The following is a 9,208-nucleotide window of genomic DNA, read 5'->3' as shown; positions in this document are numbered from 1 at the left end:
AGGGATTAAGACGAAGATAGTCAACGAAATCCTTCCAAATAAGGATCAAACAAAGGTTGGCCCCGTTTCACCGTAGAAAGCGATTCTCCTCGATCTTTAACTTCCAACTTCCAATCTTCACTCTCCACTAATTTCGAACTAACAGGATCGTAAAGAACCTGCTGGCAATGACCTCTTAAACTTTAGGCATTAAATTAAAACTTCATCTTTCAGCTAAACTGCGTCAGCACTTAAAACACGCAGTGGCATGAAGTCAACCTGGCAAATCCAGCCACGAACTGCCCCTCCTCACAGGGTGGGGTCTATCTTTTATAAACTGTAGAAAAAAACCGTCACATGATCTCTACTGGCGGGACAATGACGTCACCACCATCACAAGACCATCACCTCAAGTCCAGTACAGATTCAACCCCAGTCGCGTGACAAGGGCTCCACTGTCATGTGTCACGAGTACGTAACAGTTGCAACAAAGTGAGATATTCATGTCTCCAAAGAGACCAGAACTGATTTGAGAGTGCCTGAACCTGTGTCCATTGTTTTGTGTACAAATTATTATCCTAGAAGTCCCCAGGTGGAGGGGGAGATCCTGTCTTCTGCGGAAGGAGCATTAATGGAGAGAGTATGAAAGGGCTTTCCAGGTCAGAAGAGACAGGTAGGCGTGGTCGTGCATTTATATTGGATGAAACCTCTGCCATTAGTGTGCACAGTACTTCGTGGGTCAGTCGGGTGCGTTGCTGCAGAAACACTGAATCAAGAATCCTTCTGGCGATACCAATCATCCGCTCCCATGCGCCTCCCATGTGAGAGGCGTGTGGTGTGTTGAACTCCCAGTTGCATTCCTGCTGACTGAGGTACCTTTACACCGTCTTGTCCATCCCGAGCCCCTTGGACGCTCCAACAAAGTTCGTGCCGCAATCAGAACTCAACTGCTTTGCAGGGACTCTTGGTGCAAAGAAGCGCCTGAGAGCATTAATGCAGCTGGATGTATCCAAAGATTCGATTACATCGATGTGCACCGCTCTCGAACTCATGCAACTGAACATATTGGCCCACCACTTGCTCTCTGCTTGTCCTCCTCTTGTGCGTCTAGTGGTGATAGTCCACGGACCAAATACATCAAGCCCCACATATGTAAAAGGAGGGCAGGCTTCACTGCATTCTGATGGGCGGTCCGCCATACGTTGAGCTTCCATCTTCCCTCGCAGTTTCCTGCAGGTTACACATTTGCGGAGTACTGAATTGATCAGTGTTCTCCCTCCTAAGATACACAGTCCTGGTGATGCCTTAACTGTTCATGATGATGGCGAGAAAGCAGTAAGGACACATGGCTGTCTTTGGGTAGGATTACTGGGCTCTATTCTGCAGCTGAAAGGCGACAGTCTATTAACCAGCCTCCAATGCAAATTAGATCGCTCCTCATGATGGGGTTGAGTTTCCTCAAAGGGCTGTCCTATGGTATTGGTTTATTAGCTTGGAGGGCCGTAAACTCCCTTGCAAAAGCTGCTCTTTGAGTTGCTTTAAGGATGACATCCTTTGCCTGGGCCAATTCGTCAGCAGTGTACCTACGTGGGATATGAAGCTGTTTTAGATCCTGAAGTGAATCTCTCTAAGCCTCCCATCTGTTTAGCATGTCTTCTGGTAGGGGAGTATCCCAGTTGGAGGGCTGAGAGATAAGTTCCCTGAGATGGGCTCTTCCTTGGATCGTAACTGGTGCCAGTAGACCCAAGGGATCAAAAACACTGTTGACAGTGGAGGGAACTCCAAGGCGGGTGAATGGCTTGATCATGGTAGGCACGGAGAACGTGAATGTGTCAGTTGTAATCTCTCAAAGGAGACCCACATTCCTTTGTATGTGTATGTTTTTTTCCATCTAGATCTAGGACTTTGATTGCCGGAGCACAGTCATCGTGTGGAATTGCCTCCATTACTGCCTGATAGTTTGATGCAAACTTGTGCAAGTGGAGTTTTGACTCAGCGAGTGAGGCTTGTGTCCGTCGGAACAGATCAATTGCTTCGTCTTCTTTCTGTAGTGATATCAAGCCGTCACCGACATAGAAGTGCCTTTCTACAAACTTAACGGTGTCATCGCCGTGCTCCTGTGCGCCCACTCTCATGGCTCTTCGCAGTCCATAGATGGCCTTGGCAGGTGATGGACTATTGCCGAAAACATGGTCTTTCATCCGGTACTCAATGACTTCCTTGTTCTTGTCATTGTCCTTGCCCCATAAGAAACGGTGGAAATTGCAATGGTCTTCCTGTACTAAGAAGCAAAGGAACATCTGCTGGATGTTCACCAGGATTGCGACCTTCTCCTCCCGGAAGCGCAGCAGGACTCCGAGAAGAGTATTGTTGAGGTCGGGGCCTGTGATGATCACGTCATTAAGGCAGATACCAGCGCACTCTGCACTGGAGTCGAAGACTACCCTGATCTGATTGGCTTTTCTGGGTGGTAAACCCCAAATGTTGGGAGGTACCAGGACTCCTGACCTTCTCTCAGTGGCGGTGCAACTTCAGCATGTCCGTTAGCGAAGATCTTCTTCATGAATGCTGCGTATTGATGCGGCATCTCAGGTTTCTTTTTCAGGGTTTTTTGCGAAGACGTGAACCGCTTGACTGCCTGCTCTTTGTTGTTTGGCAAGCGCTGGCATGGTTCCCTGAAAGGTAATGTGGCGACCCAGTTATTTGCTTCGTCTCTGAAGACTTTGGTGTCCATTATTTTTAAGAAGACGGCGTCTTGTGGTGATGGAGCAAGTTTATTATCATGTTCAGATTGAGCGAAGACTGACTGTCCCAGCGTCTTGTCAGTTACTTTAGTACACTTGTTAAAGCTCTGTCGTGCTTCCTTAATATATATGTAGCTTGTGCAGGGTTAAAAAATTGAATGGCGGCCACTCTCTTGCACATTGGCCTTCAGTATGTTAACTGTTAGTTTGTGTACATTGCCAAGGCACATCTCTTCTATCATCACCCAGACCAGATCCAGTCGTTGGGCAAAGGGGTCGTCGTGTGGTCCAGTGACCTGCTCCCTAAACTTGTGCACGTGGAGAAAATCTTTTCCTAATAGCGGGAGTAATTCTGATTTTGGATCCAGTTCTGGGATATGCTTGGCAATGTGGTGGAGATGTGGCTGGTGTAACACTGCACTTGGCGTCGGGATCTCAGTGCGGTTATTCAAAATTTCATTGCACTCTAAGAGCGGAGGGAGACAGATGACAACGTTAACATCCAGAGTTTGTTGATAAGGTGATGAGAGAAATTGATGAGGGTAGGGTCGTGGATGATGAATAACGGATTTCACCAGGACATTTGACAATGTCTCTCCTGGGCGCATCAAAAATAAATTTTCAAACTTACCTCAAATCCATGTCTCAATATTTTGTAACTCTTTTAATGAAACCGTGAGTGGCTCTTAAAACAGCTTTTGATTTTCCCGTTTGTTTTGTCAGTAAACTTGTCTTCACTTGGAGCTGGTGTACTTGGTCACCGCCTTTGTCCCTTCGGACACGGCGTGCTTGGCCAGCTCCCTGGGCTGGCGGTCTGGATCTCCCAGGAGCTGATGGTGGACCGCTTGTTGTAGTGAGCCAGGCGGGAAGCCTCACCCGCGATGCGCTCGAAGATATCGTTCACGAATGAATTCATGATGCTCATGGCCTTGGAGGAGATGCCGGTGTCGGGGTGAACCTGCTTCATCACTTTGTAGATGTAGATGGCGTAAGTCTCCTTCCTCGACCTCTTGCGCTTCTTGCCAGTCTTGCTCGCCGGTTTGGACAGAGCTCTCTTGGCGCCCTTCTTGGGAGCGGGTTTCGGTGCATCAGGCATTTCCCCTTCGGCTTCAAACACAATAATAAGCAGAAGCTGTTTCGAGCCCGGACTAAATAGCCAGTGCCCAAAGTGGTATGTTAATGAGGATGGGAACGCTGAGCATTTCCATTGGCTGTTTGGAGAAATGACTCACCAATGACTCACCAATCGGATGGGGGATGGGAAGCGGCGCCAATGTGTGGCGGTTACCGCTGTCGTTTAATACGGGAGGAAGTACAGAAGGGCAGAGACAGGCGGGGGTGAGGGCTGAAATTGAAAAGGGAAACGCAAATTTCAAAAGCAGAATGAAAATAAAATCAGATGAAATATTGTAAAATTAAACACGAAGACGTTCAGTTCATGACAGGGCAGCAGGGGAGCGAAGGAGAGATTTGAACATTTCAATATAAAGTTCAAATCGAGCTTATTTATGCACAGGTGAAAGGAACAACGTATTTGTAGCAGCATCACAGACACGTTTCATCTGACACAACATTGACAAGAATAACTGGAATTAAATATGAATTATACCAACATATTCAAATAGACAGAGGACTATCAGAACAAAATCAAAATAACAAAGAGATTATGTGGGCAGTCGGAGAATCACCCTTTTGTCTTTCTTCATCTCGTCACTCTCGATTCAGAGTCAGGCAACACTGCCACTTTGATCTGGCCCATGCCTTCATTCACCAGGTCCAACACTTGCCCTTATTGGATCTTCCCCCTACTTACACTAGTAATCGTGTTTGTGAGTGTGTGGCCAGGGTTAGAATGGGTGGGTGCACCTTCTTACGATTAGGTTTGACGGTAGGGCTAGTGGATGTATATGTGGGGCTGGGAGAGATAAGGCTGTGGAGTTTAGTATGATGAGTTATGTGGAGCTATGGTGGAGAGGGTAGTGGAGCCACTTTAATCTACCCGATGCCTTTCATTAATGTGGCCTGACCACACTTGGCTTAAAGAACCTGGTGTGCTAAGGGATACATCATCAGTACTGCAACCTGGGGTTATTGGGGGTTTCAGGTCGTTAATCATGAGATTCCTTTGGCCAGGTGACCGAGCCAGGGTTGATCAGACCCAGCTTGTGTTTAGCCCATCGACCAAGATAATGACAGGCATGTTGTGGATATTTTAGACCTTGTCCCTTGGCTGTATTTTGACCATTTGTAGAGTTCAATGTTCTGAGGCCTAGTAATCAGGCTTTACCTCCAAGTAAGGTTCAACTTCCATACTTTAAATTTACATCTGTCTTTATTTTGTATCTGTGTGCCTGGGATCGCATGGGTTAAATTAACAGTGTTTACTGCAGTACAAACTAGTGATTAAGGTGTGCAGATTCACCCATAATTCTAAAGTATAAAAACCTCTGAAATCCAGAACTTTTTCTGTTAACATGACGTCACAAATGGAGAATTTTACCACAATTAATTGGCTTGTCATATGAAGAGCCTTTCATGGCTCTGGGCTACTCTTCCCTGTAACATCGATTAAAGAAAGGTTACCAAATTGAAACTGATCAAATAGTGCAAGGGCTTCATTGAGTGGATGTGGAGAGGATTTTTCTAGTGGTGGGAGTGTCTAAAACCAGCCCACACAGCTTCAAAATAGAAGGACATCCTTTTAGAATGGTGATGAGGAGGAATTCCTTCAGCCAGAGAGTGGTGAATCTGTGGAATTTTTTGCCACAGGCAGCAGTAGAGGCCAAATCACTGTTTACTCTTTGTCATACAGGCTACCTGTACTGATGAGTTCCTCCAGCATCTTGTGTTGCTTTAGATTTCCAGCATCAGCAGATGCTCTGGTGTTAGTGATTTACGCCTCATTCTGAGGGTTTCTTTCCTCAGTTATGGAATGCTCCTTCAGGGGAAAGATGCTCGTTGCCTGTTGTCTGTCACATCCTGATCGAATCTAACAGATTTCCTCATTTTCTCATTAACTGCAGGGAATATAGACTTAGCCCACTCTTCTCACATAACCAACCCTCCATCCCTGGAACCAGTCCAGTCAGTGTGGGGAACAGTCACTGCGCTCCCTCGATTGCAGGGATATCCTTCCTGAGGAAGTGTGACCAAACCCGAACATTACATTCAAGGTGTGCTCTCACCAGGGCCCTATAGAATCCAGTGAGACATCTGTACCCCTCTTCTCCACTCCTCCTGGATCACAGAACAAAATAGTGTTTGCCTCTCTCATTACTTGTTGTATCTGCATGTTAACTCAAGTGATTTGTTTACAAGGACACCCAGGTCCCTCTGAACATCCCCATGTGGAAATGACTCTTACAGTTTGATCCTGGGAATGGGTGATCTCACATTTCCCCACATTCTGTTCCATCTGCCCCATCCTCAACCATTCACTCTCCTGTCGACATCCCCCAAACCTTCTCACTACTGACACAGTCCATCCCAATCTGCCACAGCAGCAGACATACTCACTGAATTATGCAGCACAGAAACAGGCCCTTCAGCACAACACATCCATGCTGACCAAGTGGACAAAGAAAACCATTGTCAATTACCTACATTTGGCCCATGTCCCTGTGAAACTTCCCTCTCCACAGTGCAAGAGATATTGCAATGGTGCCCACCTATACCATCACTGGAAGTAGTTTGTTCCATGTAAATAGCGCATTCTGTGTACAATCCCGCTCCTCGTGGTCTCATTTAATTCTTCCCTCTCTCACTTTATGCCTGTAATCTCTAGCTTCCAACTCCATGACCCTGGAGATAACAGATTCACTACTGACCATATCAATGTCTGCCATTATTTTATCAGCCTCTCTAATGTCATATACACTCTGGTGAGAATGTTCCAGTCTATCCAGCCTCCTGTTAAATCCCTTTTGCACCCTCTCTAGTTTAATGTCACCCTCTGATCACTGGGCAACTATAACTGTACGCCGTGCTCCAAGAGTAGTTTCCCCAAGTTTGGTAGAGCTGTAATGTGACGTCACGGTCCAGTGCCCAATACTCTCCCGATGAATGCAAGTGTGGCAAACACCACCTTCACCGTCCTGCCTACCTGTGTTTACACTTTGAAGGAATTCGATATCTGCACCCCGATGTCTCTCTGTTTTACAGCACTCCCGGGGACCGACCATTCCCCACGGCAGTTCTGCCCTGGTTCGTCATTGACAATGGAACACCTCACGTTTATCTGTCATTCCTCAAATCACTGACCTCATTCATCACCGTCCTGTTGTATTGCTGGTTACATTTTTTTCCACAATCCACGATATCACCAACTTTAGTGGCATCGGTAAATTTGCAGATCCGGGCATTGATATTGTCAGCCGAGTCTTTAATAAATGAATTGCCGCAGCAGACTTGACTCGATCCCTGAGTCACACTTTTGATCACAGGTCTCCAGTCGAAACGATGACTTTGTCTCCTACCACCAGGCCAATATTGTAGCCACTGCCCTGGATCACGGGATCTCTCCTTCCAGACACGAGCCTCGCCAGTCTGAAGCTCGCAGGCTTTTCCTTGCAGCGATACACACAATGCCGGAGGAACTCAGCAGGCCAGGCAGCGAGAAAACAGCCGACGTTTCAGGCCTGGACCCTTCACCACGATCTGCAGTTTCCTGTGTTCGGTTTTCCTCCGATCCCAAGTTACTGCATAACATAACCCATCCTCCAATCCTCTTCCACTACTCCTGCCCGAGAAGGGCGCAGAGAGACAGGAGTGGAGGAGACAAAGTCAGAGTGACGGACAGAGCTGAGACCGGACTCTCAACTTCTACACCCGTCAATTTCCAGCGGTTTATCAGAAACACAGAGCTCCTGAGAGAGGAAAAACTCCCTAACACACCACGTACACACTGAAGGAATTCTAGGAATTTACTGGCGGTCGGACTTCATCCAAACGGAATACAACGTTTTTGGCACAGGATTAATTTCAAATCGCCCACCAATTTCAGAGCACCCAGCTTGGTTACATTTCTTTAAAATGATTACCATTAATTTTATCACGGATTATACAATGTCAGTTTCATTTAATGCATTTAATATCTAATTCATTCAATTAAGATTTAAATGCATAATTTCGAAATCCGTTCTCGAAACGAGTGAACTGCTTTCTGTCCGAGACGGATAAAAGGATTAAGATCGATCTTAATACATTCAGGGTTTACGGTAATCACTGACTGGAACGGCATAATCACAGGAATATTTCAAGCGGAACAGATTAATCTGTTTCAAATGTAACTCAGCTGACTGTATCGATAAAAATAATTAAAAGGTTGTGGACACAGCTCCGTCTGTGAGGCGGTGGGTGACTCTTAGAAGAGCCTTTACTTTGTGCTCGGGAGGAAGTGGGAGTATTTCAGCCGCCGAACCCATAGAGAGTCCGGCCCTGGCGTTTCAGAGCGTACACCACATCCATGGCAGTGACCGTCTTGCGCTTGGCGTGTTCAGTGTAGGTGACCGCATCCCGGAATCACATTCTCCAGGAAAACCTTCAGCACCCCGCGGGTCTCCTCGTTGATCAGACCCGAGATCCACTTGACGCCGCCACGGCGAGCCAGACGCCGGATGGCCGGTTTGGTGATGCCCTGGATATTATCACGGAGCACTTTACGGTGCCGCTTCGCTCCGCCTTTGCCCAGTCCTTTGCCTCCTTTCCCTCTGCCGGACATGATGCTGCTTCACTCAGGTCGCTGCTCAGTGACAAAACGACTGCTGATGTCTCCTTTTACACACAGCGCCCCGACCTGCCCGAGAAATGTGCAGAGACAGAGGCGGGGAGGGGAGGAGACAGAGTCAGAGTGACGGACAGAGCCGAGAGCGGCCTCTCATCGTCCAGCTCCGCCTTCACTTTACCACACCCACCAATTTCCAACGGTTTATCCGCAACACAGCTCTCGAGCGGAAAAAAAACGCCCTCACACACCACGTACAGACCGGAGGATTTCTGGAAGTTTGCTGATTCGCCTGCTTTAAATTATAGGAAGTGCTTTTCCGTTCCGCAAATCCCCGAAAACCTCGGTCTGTCCCTCCCCGGCCCCATGACCAGTGCGAGCGCCCTCCCACACTGCAGTTGGTGGCCGAGGGTGCAGTCACTTCCAGTGATGAGAGGGTTAATTCATCAGAACAATTGTTCCTTTGGGTCGCGAGGGAAATGAAAGTCCGGTCACATAAAGTAACAGGATACATAGGCAGATATAAGGATATACAGACCTCACTTCTGGCGCCTTCTAAACCCCAGGTAAAGTGGTGGCTGAGGAGCTGGTGTGAGGTGGGTGGGGCTTCAGCTACAAAGCCTCTCGAAGGGAAGGTGGAACGGGTACATTGAGAGGAGAACTTTCTTCCTACTGCACGGAAGGGGTTAAACGAGCAGGGATGAGGTCCTACAAAGTGATTTTCGGGAACTCGGAAAAAAGCAGGACTTCCAGGATTGCAATC

General features: G+C 47.5%; 2 pseudogenes; both read right to left on the bottom strand.

Annotated features, from left to right (window-relative positions):
• Nucleotides 1-2,679: 2,679 nt before the first annotated feature.
• LOC132383894 (histone H2B-like) lies at nucleotides 2,680-3,819 on the bottom strand (annotated as a pseudogene).
• Nucleotides 3,820-8,129: 4,310 nt separating this feature from the next.
• Nucleotides 8,130-9,208, bottom strand: part of LOC132383847 (uncharacterized) — a 101,086-nt pseudogene continuing 100,007 nt past the window's right edge.

The sequence above is a fragment of the Hypanus sabinus genome, chromosome 31 (genome assembly GCF_030144855.1).
Source record: "Hypanus sabinus isolate sHypSab1 chromosome 31, sHypSab1.hap1, whole genome shotgun sequence".
In the NCBI taxonomy this organism is placed as follows: domain Eukaryota; kingdom Metazoa; phylum Chordata; class Chondrichthyes; order Myliobatiformes; family Dasyatidae; genus Hypanus; species Hypanus sabinus.
This window is presented reverse-complemented; position numbering and strand designations above follow the sequence as displayed.